Raw genomic sequence first — 15,629 nt, forward strand, 5'->3', positions numbered from 1 at the left:
CTGTCCCCAACTACTCTGGGTAGTAATGGAAGCTTTCTGACCAAATGACAAAGCCTGTGTCTCTCCTGAACCACTCCACTTCTGCATCTCATCCCTCAATGCCTTCCTGTTCCCTCTGCCACTTTCCCTTGCTCCTTACCCCCCACGGTTCACTCAAGGACTCCACTCACTCTCTTTGCACAAGAGAAATTGCTATAGAAAGCAGGACATCTTAGGATGCCTGGGTGGCTCAGTGATTGAGCATCTGCCTTTGGCTTGGGTCCTGATATCGAGTCCCGCATCAGGTTCCCCACAGGGAGCCTGCTTCTCCCTCTGCCTATGTCTCTGCCTCTCTCTATATATATATCTCATGAATAAATAAATAAAATCTTTTTTAAAAGGTAGGACATCTTCATAGCAAATATTCTTCATAAAATATGCTGGAAACTGACTGTTTCTTGTTGTTGATGTGCTTATCACCACACGGTTGCCAGTTATTTTGAATACATTATTTTACTTAATGTTTGAAAAAACCCTCAGAGGATGTTTTCTTTCCTTACTGGAGAACTCAGAATATAGGCTGAGAGAGAGATTACAGAACCAGGGACTGGCAAGCTTGGTTTCCGAATCCCAGGGAGAAGTTTGATGACAAGGCCTGTGTGCCACATCTCCAGGGAAATTCCTCCTTTTTTTCCTTAGGAAAGAATAAAAAATACCTAATAGAATAATAGTTTTGTTCTATTTTTCTATAAAGAAAAATGAGTTTTATATCATATATTTTTTTCTCTTTTTATAAAAGTATTGTTTGCTGAGAACCATTTTGGAAATAGAGAGAGGTCAAAATAAGGAAAGAAATCACTTGTAAGCCCACCACTAGGGCACAGCATGTTTACATCATGGAATGGATCTTTGAAGATATTTTTGATTGGAACATTTTTTGTGGGTTCATGCTGTGCAAAGAGTTAATATTGGACACAGAGTTCTATGCCAATAAAGCATTCTAGAGCATTCTATGTGTAGCCATACCATATTTTAACCAATACCAAATGGTTAGACATGAAAGGGAAGAAATAGTGTTTACTTACTTTATGAATGGTGAAAGGTTTTTCACCCAAAAGTATTAAAGCTAAAAAGAAAAAAAAAAAAAACAGGAAAACTTAAGTCAGGGGTTGACAGACTTTGCTTACCAAAGTAGATGGTTAATATTTTAGCTTTGGGGACTATATGGTCTCCATTGCAACTAGTCACCTCGGTCAGTACAGCACAAAAATACCTATACATGATACATAAATGAAATACCATGACTGTGTGTTGACCAAACTATTTATAGAAACTGAAATCTAAATTTTGCATAATTTCCATGAGTCATAAAATAGTATTCTTCCTATTAAAAACAACAACAACAACAACATTTAAACATATAAAAAACTACCCTTAGCCTGTGAACCACCCAAAAATAGAGCAGGGCTATACTTTGCCCACTCTCGCTCCATATCATCCATTCATACTTAGAGCTTGACACTAGATGCACAGACCAAGTTACAGAATCAGTGAGAATTTGCTTTCCAACTCTTCTTTTCCTGGATATTCATACATACATGCACGGACACACACACATGCACGCGCGCGTGTTCCTGCGCACATATTTGGTTGTTCCAAAGTCCTTATTTTGTGGGTTGACAATTCAAAAATTACTCCCATTTTCCTCAATCAATTCTCTTTCTGGGAGCATCTGATTATCTAACTAAAGTAATTCACATTAAGGAGTGACTGTCAGGGATCAATCTTCCTCCTGGGAATTTCCATTTAAAAGACAATATACAGATGTAGCTAATTGGATGCTAAGAAGATATTTTTGAGTAGTAGGATATTTGGCTCTTCATTTAGAAGATTGATTTTGGAAAAAAAAAAAAAAAAGAAAGTTGATTTTGGTGTTATGAGGCTTGCCAAGGAGGTTTGAATGACTAGGCTACTGGGTACTTAAAATCTAATCCTGGAGGCAGGACAAAGAAAATTAAAAATTCAAATTAGAGGCTGGACACCTGGGTGGCTCAGCAGTTGAGCATCTGCCTTTGATTCAGGGCGTGACCCCGGAGTCCTGAGATCCTGTCCTGCATGGGGCTGCCCAGCATGGAGCCAGCTTCTCCCTCTGCCAATGTCTCTGCCTCTCTCTCTCTGTGTCTCTCATGAATAAATAAGTATTAAACATTTAAATCAGAGGCTATTAACTGTCAAACAAACTGATAAATAAATCAAATCGTTAAGCTATGATGGAGACTATATTATTGCCCAATGCTATCAAGCCCAGGCATATGGGGGCATTTCCTTGTATACTGGTGGACACAGACCCTTACTCTTTGCCTTCTGCAGATAGATAATGGCCTCACAACATCTTCAGTGGCTCAAAGCTTTTACCCAGAGTCCCTACTTTATGGTTTTACCTGTGCTATTGCATGCATAAGCAGTTAAAGAAAAATGCCTTTTTATGAAGCAGCAACCAAAGCTTAGAGGCAGTTCTTGAGCCTTTCACTATATCTCTAGATATCTGTAAAGTGTCAGACAAAATGCCTTCATGAGTCTTTTAGTGACTGAGCTTGGGGTTTCACCACCGACTCTGAACAACCACTGGATAACCAAAGAGAAATAGAACAACATGTACCGATACAAAAACATTTCCTGCAAAGACCGCCTCTTTTTTTTTTTTTTTTTAAATTTTTATTTATTTATGATAGTCACACAGAGAGAGAGAGAGAGAGAGAGGCAGAGACACAGGCAGAGGGAGAAAGCAGGCTCCATGCACCGGGAGCCCGACATGGGACTCGATCTCAGGTCTCCAGGATCGCGCCCTGGGCCAAAGGCAGGCGCCAAACCGCTGCGCCACCCAGGGATCCCCAAAGACCGCCTCTTAACGGAGTTGCTGAAGAAAGGCAGGTTACCCACACTGAAATCACAAGAATCCTCTTTCCTGAAAGATACATCACAGAAAAGTGGAACAAAAAGGTGGCCTCCCAAAACAAAAACAAGCTTACACCTCTGGGCTCTAAGCCAGCGGGTTCTCCCTCGCAGTGATGTTTGCTTGCTATCCACCAACCCAGGCCAGAGGCGCCAAAAGCTGGAGCTCAGCTCTACCCAGAGCACAGGGCAGATGGGGAGGGGATCTGCCCAGGAAATGCCAGGAGAAGCTCCAGAGCTAGGAAAGGCAGCTCAAGGTCAACATCTGGCCATCAGACTGCTTCTGAAAGTTAATGGTGAAAAATATACCTCCCCTGTATGTCCTAAAAATTGCTGCCCAAATATCCTTTCTTTATCACACAATTTTCATTTCAGTGACAACTGCTAATAGGTCATTAAAATAATATGCACATTACTAACCCAGGCTATTGGCAAATGCTGCTTGCCGCAAGTGCTTGACACTGCCTTCTGTATCTGACCACAGCTCCACTTTATCTGGCTCCCTCCTTTGGCAATGGTCAGGTTTTGATGGTTCAGAGAAAAGTAAATTGCCTAGCTAATTAAAATCTGTATTTAAAAAAAATTTTTTTTTTTCTCTTACATTGTCAGGCAAAGTTAAATGAGTGCAACTTTCTTCCGGAAAGCCAAAAATAAATTCTGGGCTCAGACAGTGTAGATAAAATTGTGGTCTTAAATTCTAAATTGCAGAAAAATAAAGGCTTATCAAGGAAATTGTTATTTAGCCGTAACTATGTGGGTGTAGGTATGATGCTATTATTAACCTCCTTCACAAATGGATATGTCAGGGACTGCGAAGAAAGACCTAGAGTTTTGTGGCCAGTTGCCAGCATGGTTAAATACCCATGGCAAACTCTTCTCCCTTTGGCAACTGTAATTCTACATCTGTTTCTAGCCTCTCTCACCTTGGATATTATAGCACTCTGCAAACGTCAAATGGATTTCAAAAATCAACTGCAAGGGAATGGTCCGGATCCCTGTTGATAAATAAATTATGTCCCAATTACTAGTGCTCTTCTGAAATATGTTACTGAATGAAGCAAAAATTAAGCCCTTGAGCTTAGGCATATCTTATTTTGCAATCCACTATAATAATTCTGTGTCTGTGTTCAAGTAACTCATTCCCTTTGGCAATTCAAAGGAGAGCTTAGGCTAAGAGAAGGGATAAAATACAATCCAAACTGTCTTCTTGTTTATATCTTTCCTGCAGAAAAATTGAGAGTGCTGTAATTTTTACAAATTAGAACTGTATCTGTGTCACCTTGAAGTTTTAAAGCGCAGGGACTTTCAGATTTGTGATTTCAAGTCTTCTGACAATTATTTATTTATTTTTCCAGGTGTGAATAGCTGGGAATTTGTGCGATGGCTGGTGATCAGGCTGGCTAGAGGGAGCTGACACGGACACTATGACTCCTGGCTGTGTCTCCGAAGCCCGAGGACCCGGCAGTCATTCAGAGAGGGGACTACTAGACTCTAAAGGGAACCAGAGGCAGAGAAGTAGGAGGGCCTCCAGGCCATGCTTGTTTCAGCATTTAATGGAGAGAATCTTACCTGGGAGGTCACTCAATGTTCAGAACCTGACTACCAGCCTTGAAGAAAAAAGACCAAGACTTATGGAGGGAACTCTGCTTGCCTTAGAGACGGAGTGAGATGTGACCAGAAGCTGGTGAGATTGCCCTAGGCCACCCTTCCCCCCCAATCCTGATAGCCTGTGTCATTCATTCTCAGACAGCATGTGCTTCTGTGGTCAGCATGAAGGGGACCGGTCAAGGTTTGGCTCCTGAAGCCACTTTGTGTCCGTGACTACAGATTATAACCTTAATTTCTCTTTTTGTTTTGACTTGTTGTTTTTTTTTTTCTCCTCTCTACAACAAAGCTCTCTCTCTCTCTCTCTCTCTCTTAAATCCTTTATTGGCTAAAGAAGACATAAAAGAAGAGCTGAAGGAAATTCAAAATAGGGAATTCTCCACTGGGAGAGGAGGAGATAACATAAAAGGGCTTCTCCCCCTTTTCTTCAAACTCCATATTAAAAGCAAAAGTTAGAGGGGCACCTGGGTGGCTCAGTGGTTGAGCATCTGCCTTCGGCTCAGGTTGTGATCCCAATGTCTGGGGATTGAGTCCCGCATCAGGCTCCCCGTGGGGAGCCTGCTTCTCCCTCTGCCTGTGTCTCTGCCTCTCATGAATAAATAAATAAAATCTTAAAAAATAAACAAACAAAAAGCCAGCCCAAAAAGTTAGGGCAGTGGCCCTCTGCTTTCAGAGCCTTCTTTGTTTCCAAACTTCTGCCACCTGTCTCCTCTACTCGAAAATTGTCCCCAGGTTTAGTGGGAAGCTGACCTCCTCCCTCAGAGACCACGCAAAACTCATAATGGGTTTGCAGGCCGGGTCCCTAGAATTGGAAGGATCTTAGAGCTCACCTGGTCTTGGAATCTCTTCACTTCTTTCATTCATAATGACTCAGATCTAATACAGAACACTTACTACGTACCTGAGAATATTCTAAGTATTTAGCACATTTCTTTCTCATACGGCCTGGTGAGTAGGTACTATTATCATCATCCCCATTTTACACACGAGGAAACTAGGGCACAGAGAGGTTTGGTAACTTACCCAAGATGGCCCTCCAGAAGGTGTCCAAGGCGCCTTTCCCCTTTGCACATTCCACGTTCTTGCCAGATTTGCTGTATACACCCTATATCTTCTGTCTGGTGCCCCTGCTCACCCCATTCCCTTTGCCTGGAAAGCCACTCCCCTCCAAACCTCAGTATTGTCCAAATCCTACCTATCCCTCATGGCCCAGGGTACATGCTACCTCCTCCAGAGAGCCTCTCCTGATTGCCTTCAGCTGCAATCTCCTCATTCTGAAAAAGCAAAGAACTTTCATTGTACTCGGTGGCATGCCATGTTCTACCGTGTATCCTAATGATTTACATGTGCCTTCTATCTTTAAAAACATGAGGTAGGCACTCTATGGTATGATGCATATCTGATTTATCTCTGTGCTCCCTCATCAGCTAGCTCATGCCTCGGTACAGAATAGATGATATCGGTGGCAATATTCATTCACATGTTAGAAAAAATGCCGGAATGAACATGTACACTAGAGGTTATGTTACTTCACAAGTGAATGCCCTCTTTTACATATTGCAATTAGGTTCACTGGATATATTAAATGCATATTTATAAAAGGAATATTTACATGTACATGGAATGCTATGCAATTTTTTGTATAGTATCTATAAATCTGCAACAGCAGAGCAAGAAAGCTGAGGACCCCACATATACAGACAGGGTGCTGTGCTGCCCAGTAGAACAAGGAGCTGCATTGCTGCTCCGCATTCTCCTGTATGAAAGAAAGTGTTTCTGTCTGGCCTCTATCCCGCCACTGCCCTTTCTGGGCTCATGAACTTTTGAACCAGGGCAGTGGGGCTCTGCTCAGGATGACTCTCTCATCCACCAACGTGCCCACACAGCAAGCTGTGTTCACAGGCCCCAGAAGTGTCACCGCTTCCCTGTGAACCTTGGGGCTCAGCCACAGCTCAGGCCACCACCAGCAGGATTGCAAAACAATCTGCTCTTGTGTAAAGTAGTGTATATAAAAAAGAGTGAAAGGGAATAAAGGGGAAAGGAGAGAAAAAGAGTGGGAAATATCAGAGAGGGTGACAAAACATGAGAGACTCCTAACTCTGGGAAATGAACAAGGGGTAGTGGAAGGGGAGGTGTGTTGGGGGTTGGGGTGACTGGGTGACAGGCACTGAGGGGGGCACTTGATGGGATGAGCACTGGGTGATAGGCCAAATGTTGGCAAATTGAACTCCAATAAAAAAATAAATAAGTAAATAAAATAAAAAGTCATTAGTGAGGACACTTGGCACCTTCGGCCATCTGGTAATTTATGAAGGAGTCTACATCTAATTTCCATGCAAGCAGGAGAAACAATCAGGCAGACAGAGGAGCACACACAAAATATGTTGATCTATCATTTGGCAGGATCTTACACAGTAAGCATTAGTTTAAAAGAGGGGTTTAAATCACCTTCCAGCCCCAGACTTAAACTGTTTGCAGATATTTTTTGAAATCAATAAAGTGAGAATTCTTGATTCTGGCTAGGCATCAGATTCTCCATGGAATTTAAACGTGTGGACACACACACACACACACACACACAAATACACACACACACACACATTGGGCTCTCCTCCTGGAAATTCCACAATTTAAAAAGCTGCATAGTTCGGTCTGATGTGAAGCCTGAGTTGAGAATTACTGTGACAAAAGAAGACATAAAAATAATGGCAACTCCCAGGCCCAGGCCCTCGCTCCCTCGCTGCTGCTGCCTTTTAATCAAAAGGGCCAGAGAGGAACATCAGGAAGAACGTTGGTTCTGCAAGCGGCAAGACTTCTGTTTCACGGCTACAGAAAACAGCGGGTAGCCAAGATTTCAATGCCTGCAGAAGTGAAATATTTTTCACAAGCACAACCCAAAATACCTAGAAAACCCTGCAACCTCTAAAAAGGAGGAATTCTAAATTCCAGACTGTGGAACTCTATTCCATTCACGTTCGAATACCATGAATGAATTCTTGGCAGTATTTTAGCATTAAAAGAAAATCAGAATGTTGACGACTCTTTTTCACCTGAGACCTGACAGAAAGCAAGCTGTTTATTGAAAAATGTCAACGAACTGGAGTCCAAACCAAATGGAAAAGCTAGTGTTTTCCATTTCACAGCATGGAATCGATCTGCAACATCTGCTTCCATGCACCCTGATTAACTGCCTTTTCCGAGAGATTGAGGGCCTTTCTCTTGCCTTCTTTGGCGTGACGGATGCCACTGGATTTGACACTGTCAGGGTTCCCCTGTGCTCTCCTCCCTAAATGTTCTTCTTCTTTCTATAGTGCAGCGGTGAATCTTCATGCCGTTAAAGACATTCTCATAGTTCTGTTCCCCCTGGAAGCAGATTTTGTTCTCATCCTTTTGAATATAATCCAACTTCACCAGTCTCATGTTCTATCATTCCAGAGTATCGTGCTCCCCAGTCTCAATGTTATGAGAAATCAGAGCTAATAATATATATTTCCAGGAAACAAATGTGAATTGAGAAGGACCTGCTGGTAATAATGCCTGAGCTTAAAACTCAAACTGGGAAAGGCAGAGTTTGAGTGAGAGGATCAATGGAGTTTTGCAAGATAGGTCTTTCAGAAACTCTCAAATCATATTTTATAAGCGTCCACCTAGTCGGCCTGTTCCACAAACCCTGGTCCGCTGGTCCATGTGAACTCTGGGTATCCAGAGGAGGGATGGAGCATACAGAGGATTCGGGAACACCCCAAACTCCCTCTTCCAGTTTCTAGCACAGTTTAGGATTTCCTTCATCCTCTGTTGAGGCTGGATTATCCGGAGCTAACCCAACAGTCCATCATTCAGCTCTTTCTCTTCAACACAAGTTTGGTCAGTGTCCCTGACAACACCTTCTCCAAAGGAAAGAATGAAAATGTGAAGCAGTCCCTTCTGCTTTTGCTTTAAAAGCTCTGACTGACGTCCTGCTACCTGCAAATAGCAGAGACTCTTCCCATCCTATTTACCACTTCTGAGCGTAATGGGGAGTTGAATTCCTGCTGTAGAAGATGATTCAAACATGGACTTACTTCCTATTCTTAATAAGTCTCTGGACACAATATAAGAAATGCCCTGAGTTAATCTAAGTTCCATCGATAATTTATTCTGGTATTTCCATTTCACACATCCTGCTTTACCATCCTCAAAAGTACACCTGTGTACACCAAGTCATTTGGCCCTCTCTTTGGTTCAGAAAGAATAGGGATTTTGTTCTTGGGAAGGGGGAATGGAATTTTGTAGCAGTGGAGAGGTGGGCTTCCTATACGTATATTAAACAGATTTCAAGTTGCCATCTTCAGTTTTGTACTTAAAATATCAAAAAAGTGTTCTGAGATCCAGAAGTGGAAGCCAGGGTTTAAGTGGATTAGTCAGTCTCTTTGGGAATGAAGCACACAAGCTCCAGCACAGCAAACAGAATCAAATTGATTTGCCATTGGACAGCAGGAGTTCACCCTGTTGGTACATTGCTGTCCTGACCACTGTCTCTCTAAGAGCAAGGACCTAAAGAAAAGCCATTGAGAGGCTCAATAATTTGTGTGCAGTAGCCAGCTGTCAGCTGGTACTGACATCCTCTGCAAATGGTCATTCATTTTTCAACTGTGACAGGTACAATATAACAAGCCTGCAAGGAGGGGAATATTTATTTAAAAGACTGGGTGGGGAGAGAGCTCAAGATTCTAGATATATTTTGAAATCACAATTTATTTGTCTTTGCTTTCGCTCGTTCACGTGTTACAGAAAAAGGTGAATTATAAAGTCTTGAAAGGAAGACAGAGTCTTTCTTTGGCTGGGCTAGAGGCTACACTTCAAAAACCTTCTCTTTGTCAGGCAGGGAAATCCGGTGCCATTAGTTGGCAACATGATAGAGTCCCTCTGCCTGCCCTGCTCTCCAGTTCACCCCTTCCTGGAGATGGAGGTGGGGTGACACAGGGCTCAGGTAGGTCTCATTAAGCCAAGGGTAAAGCAATGAAATACAATTTTTCAGGAGTTCATGAAAAATAAGAAGGTAGTTTAGGTTAAAACTACAAAGCACACTGTGTACCAAGCTGAGTGAGAAAAATGGTATCATACACCTGCTGCCTTGGCCTAAATCTCAAAGCTCCAACACTGAGCCTGCACTGACTTGAGGGTGATTCTGTAAAGAAATCATGTGCTGCAACCAGGAATGCACAGATTTTGTCTTTCATTGCATTTCACATCTTTGGGATTTTTTTTTAAGATTTTATTTATTTATTCATGAGAGACACACAGAGAGAGGCAGAGACATAGGCAGATGGAGAAGCAGGCTTCCTGCAGGGAGTCTGATGAGGGACTTGATCCCAGGACCCCAGGATCCCAACCTGAGCCAAAGGCAGATGCTCAACCACTGAGCCACACGGGTGTCCCTGCATTTCACATCTTTTGAACAAAGGACATATATTTAAAAAATTCCTTGTGAGGTATTTTGTTAGTTTTTAATGAACAATGTTTAAGAAATAGAAATTGAGGGATGCCTGGGTGGCTCAGCGGTTGAGCGTCTGCCTTTGGCTCAGGGCATGATCCCAGAATCCGGGATCAAGTCCCACATGCTCCTTGCAGGAAGCCTGCTTATCCCTCTGCCTGTGTCTCTGTCTCTGTCTCTCTGTCTTTCATGAATAAATAAACAAATAAGAATCTTAAAAAAAAAAGAAATTATAGTTTCCATAACGTTGATGACTTTGCTTTTATATATATATATATATATATATACACACACACAAAATTTTAACCCCATTTGCTATAATCCAAAGAAGTCTGTCAAGACTCTGATGGAAATAGTTATGATGTTATGCAGGAAATAAAAAATGTAACCAGTATGATGTAAAGACCTCTAGATTCTCAGCTATTGTGTTGTCTGAAGAAGACAAATTTAATTTTTAATTAAATTAGTGAAATACATAAATAATTTTTCATGAAATTTCTTAAAATGTGTTCAAATATCATCTGATCTGTCCCTTGCTACTTTTTGGGTAATTTTCCTCAGTAGCAGCTGGCAGGTTTTTGAGAGACAGGTTAGAAATATTTATTGAGTACCTATTACGTATACAGAACACTATTCAGGGCTCCATGGGGTAGGAAGGATAATACTTTATATAAATTGTCTACATGTAAGTAAAAAAATTGCAATCATCCAAATGTCTTTATGGAACTATATGTCAGCAACAAGACATATTAATTATATTTTAGTTCAGGGGTCCTGAGCCAAGGACAAAGGGCCAACCATACTCCCAATGGAACTGAGCCTTAAACCAATTTTTATTGTAAATAACAATTTCTTCTCTGATGATAAAAGTGATACGTGCTAATTGTAGAACAATTTGAAAATACTGAAAATTGCAGAGGAGAGAGTTAAAATCATTTATAATTCTAATGCCCATGCGTTTTGGTGTATTTTCGTCTAGTCGTTTGTTTCTCTGGAGGTAGAAGTACAGGCAGTTGTCCCTTTGAATGTAGTATGTGACTATAAAAGTTACCATACAAACTGAAACCATGCAAAGTCATTTTAATAATCAATGGGAAAAATCCAATTGTTCTGTGACCTTTAAAATTTTTTGCCAAAACATTAAAAACTCTTATTGTTGGTAATAAGTATACAGAGAAATAGAAAATAGTAAAATTAGTATTTAGTACTCTGTAACTTAAACTGTTAGAAACACTGGAAAATAAAGTGTTTTCTTTGTTAAAAAAAAAAGTAACAAACATAGCCTGGGTAGGCTTGTCTATTTTGCATTGTGTAAGTTACGATACAGAATAATCATTTCTATGCCTTGGCAAATTGTCATACTCTTTTCTCAACTTAGATCAGCTTCTGGTATTTTATCTTTTGCACTTTCAGTGATGTGAAATATCTTTGGGAGTTCCTTTAATGGAAAGTGTTTTTTTGCCATCACTATCTCTAGGGCATTTCCAACTCTTTCTTTCCAACCACTTTCCTTATTTATGTCAGTTTTGCCTTCCCTAATTTCCTCTGGCTCCATATCAAGGGTCTCTAAAACATCTGTGGTCAGCTATTTCTTCTATGACTCCATTCACACTGATTAAAATTTCCCTTCCACTTTTCATTTCCTTGGTGCACTCTCATCATTGTTGACCAATTCCCTCTTTCAGTGAACCATCTTTTAAAAATCCATGTGGGTTTATCACTGGAAGACAAGGCGGCAACACAATCACATACTGCTGTCTATACATGAATGAGTAACAGGTAGGTAGGTATACAGTGACTGATGGCAGACAGACTTGGAAAGAAGGGATGTGATTGGTTACTGATCCTGATATGCCTCCCTCATTTACATGGCAATTCATGCACAGATTTGCTAGCAGTGATGTGTTACTTCAAGCAATTACTCAGAGTTAATATACTGGGGTAACTGAAATTTTAACAGCATCGTTGAAACACTGCTGTGATTTAACTAATACATTGGTAACTGAAATTCACAAATATCCAAGCTTGTGCAAAGAGTGGACTACCTGTATGCATGTTTCTTAAATTATTTTTTAATAGAAATGAGGTCATGGATATATAATTTTGTACCATGCTTTTTGACTTAGCATTATATCATAAGATTAATGAATTCCAATAACGAGTCTCAAAAAAATATTATAGAATAATGTGGCAATTTGGAAACTACCAAGGGAATGTAAAATGAGAACTCTGGGTTAGCAAAGGGTGACTTGCTTCCTAGTGAGAAGCAGCACAGGGAAAGTCATAGAGCTAGACAATTGTTTGTTGTTATATCAAGAAGATGATTAATTTGGCTAGAACATAGGATCCATACAATAAAAGTGACAATCATATCTGAAAGTCCATTTTTCCATGCTTTACAAATAATGATAGTCATAGCTAACATTTATTGAGTACTTAATATATTCTGGGTGCTTCTCAGACATTATCTCACCTAATCATTAGTCCCTGGTTGTTGTCATCCTCGTCTTACACATGAGGACATGGGAACTCCAAGAGATCACTGAGTTTGCCCAGGTCACACAGCTGTTATGGCATAGCCAGCAAAGAGACCCAGATCCCACATGGTCTTGCTGCTAATTGCTTGCTTCACAACACTGCCTGATGATAGCGCTTCTTGTTTACACGGTTCTTCTGCATCTATTGATGCCAGGTGTGCAGTTGGGTAGGTTGTATGTACCAGATTGTGGGGGTACCGGAGGCTGCCATCTCGTCTATGCCAGTAGCCAAGTCTGACCAGAAGGCTGCATACTTCCAGAGGGGTGTCTTTTTCTAATTAACACGAGGCGCAAGTGTGGGCTACTCTTGGTGTTGCTCAACACGAGTGATTCTCACCACAATGCTTAGAATTGACAGAACAGTTAGGATTGCTCCAATTTCACTAAACCTCATAAAAGCCCCAAGGCTCACACTGGGTAAGTGATTTATTTAAGGTGAGAAATGAATTGATGAGATAAAGACACAGTGGAGGAAGGAGTAGATTCCAGACTGAGCAAGTTTCATTTGAGGCAAAAGGCGACAGGGGACTGTGAGACATTCATAAACCAGGCTACACATTTAACTTCGACAGAGTGAAGTTACTTGGAATAAATTACCCTGGGCAGCTAGATGTCTTCCACCCAGCTAAATCATTTCTTCTCCAGAATTTAGGTTCCTTCCTGCATTTGGAGCAGACCTTTGGAGACATCATTTCCCTTGGCAGGTAAATATATAATCACCAGGGCTTAAAAAGAGTGAATCTGAAAGCAAATTTCCCGTCACCTCATTGCCTTTCATAATTGAACTTTATAGACCTCTTTTAATTAGAGAGTAGTAATTACTGTTGTTACTATCTTGAGAGTATCCAGAGAGAGAGGATTTTTCAGAGTGCTTCTAAGCCACCCTGTCTATACCCTTACCTTCCAGAGAAATGCCACATAAAGCAGATCCTTCAGACACAAGGGACCCATAGCGGCCTACCTGTTCTGTGTGAATTCAGCAATTCTTCTGGGATATACAAGCTTTATAAGAATTCTTATTTAAAAAAAAAAAAGCTGGGTAAGAACCAACTCATCCTGCTTCCAAGATAGCCAAATGGTTAGTAGGCATTTGAAGATGAAACCAGAAACTCCAAGAGACTAGCTCTGAAAAATGCAACTTGAAAAATAGGACTCTGGTCAAGTGTTTGGAAAGTTCTAGATACTCTATCTTTTCTTTGGAGAGACACAGTACTCTTTGAGAGTTCTTACATAGAGGTAAGAAATATTTTTAATTTTTATAAATTTATTGCTTTCCATCTAGTTTGTTAAGAAATTCAACATTAACAAAACCTTATTCCCCATTTATCATTTATTAATATTCTGATGAATGAGAGTTCTATGAAACAGAAATGTTGGACAATGGCCATAGATAAATTTGGGTATGAATAATTAGTTCTCTATTTAAAACCAGAGCTATTTCCAGTCCCTGAGCCTAGGGCTGGAGGGATAGTAACAGGAAATGCACCAGGAATGGCCAAATTTTTTTTCTGAGGACACAGTAGCAGTTTGTAAATCTCAGTGGTGTTTTGTGTGTTTGAAATGAGGAGTGTGAGGCCAGGCAGATGAGGTTCTGTTCTCTCTTACCCTTCAACCTGACCGGCTCTGCTTTTATCTGCCTTAGATATTGAGATTTCGTGTAAGATTTCATTAGAAAAATGTAAAATGTTCTATTGGCAAAACAAAAGCACAAAAATTTAAAAACCAATGATGAAAAAAAAAGCAAAATGGGTAGTGCTTAAAAACCTATTTGTGAAGCAAAAAATCTAGAGATAATAAATATTTTCTAAGACCTTCCATAGTTGACCTTCCATAGTCACTTAACCTCTCTGAGATTTGGTACTATGGATTAAATGTTTGTGTCTCCCTAAAATCCAAAACCAAAAAAAGCCCCCAAACCAAAAGTTGTATTTGAAGCACTAATCCCCAATGTCATGATGTTGGAGGTGTGGCTTTTGAGAATTAGATTTAGATGAGAACATGAGTAGAGCCCTCATGATGGGATTAATGCCCTTAGAAGAAGAAAAAGATTCTTATCTTGATGAAGTCCCAATAGTTCATTTTTGCTTTTGCTTCTTTTGCCTTCCTGGATGTATCTTGCAAGAAGTTACTGTGGTTGAGTTCAAAAAGGGTGTTGCCTGTGTTCTCCTCTAGGATTTTGGTGGAATCTTGTCTCACATTTAGATCTTTCATCCATTTTGAGTTTATCTTTGTGTATGGTGCAAGAGAGTGGTCTAGTTTCATTCTTCTGCATGTGGATGTCCAATTTTCCCAGCACCATTTATTGAAGAGACTGTCTTTCTTCCAGTGGATCGTCTTTCCTCCTTTATCGAATATTAGTTGACCATAAGATAAGAAGCTTTTGCACAGCAAAGGATACAGTCAACAAAACTAAAAGACAACACACAGAATGGGAGAAGATATTTGCAAATGACAGATCAGACAAAGGGCTAGTTTCCAAGATCTATAAAGAACTTCTTAAACTCAACACCAAAGAAACAAACAATCCAATCATGAAATGGGGAAAAGATATGAACAGAAATCTCACAGAGGAAGGCATAGACATGGCTAACAAGCACATGAGAAAATGCTCTGCATCCCTTGCCATCAGGGAAATACAAATCAAAACCACAATGAGATACCACCTCACACCAGTGAGAATGGGGAACATTAACAAGGCAGGAAACCACAAATGTTGGAGAGGATGCAGGGAAAAGGGAACCCTCTTACACTGTTGGTGGGAATGTGAACTGGTGCAGCCACTCTGGAAAACTGTGTGGAGGTTCCTCAAAGAGTTAAAAATAGACCTGCCCTACGACCCAGCAGTTGCACTGTTGGGGATTTACCCCAAAGATACAGATGCAATGAAACGCCGGGACACCTGTACCCCGATGTTTATAGCAGCAATGGCCACAATAGCCAAACTGTGGAAGGAGCCTCGGTGTCCATCGAAAGATGAATGGATAAAGAAGATGTGGTTTATGTATACAATGGAATATTACTCAGCCATTAGAAATGACAAATACCCACCATTTGCTTCGACGTGGATGGAACCGGAGGGTATT

The 15,629-nt window shown here is 40.7% G+C and overlaps 1 protein-coding gene across 5 annotated transcripts in view; it reads right to left on the reverse strand.

Annotated features, from left to right (window-relative positions):
• Positions 1 to 15,629, reverse strand: part of FRMD6 (FERM domain containing 6) — a 234,150-nt gene that overhangs the window by 124,756 nt on the left and 93,765 nt on the right. The window contains exon 3 of one of the 5 annotated variants that reach the window (XM_055303735.1): positions 1,065 to 1,105. The exons of the other annotated variants lie outside the window; for them this stretch is intronic. The gene's annotated coding sequence lies outside the window, so the exon portion shown is untranslated. The remainder of the gene's footprint in view (positions 1 to 1,064; positions 1,106 to 15,629) is intronic. 5 annotated transcript variants of the gene reach the window in all.

The sequence above is a fragment of the Nyctereutes procyonoides genome, unplaced genomic scaffold, assembly GCF_905146905.1.
Source record: "Nyctereutes procyonoides isolate TBG_1078 unplaced genomic scaffold, NYPRO_anot_genome, whole genome shotgun sequence".
Classification (NCBI taxonomy): Eukaryota; Metazoa; Chordata; class Mammalia; order Carnivora; family Canidae; genus Nyctereutes; species Nyctereutes procyonoides.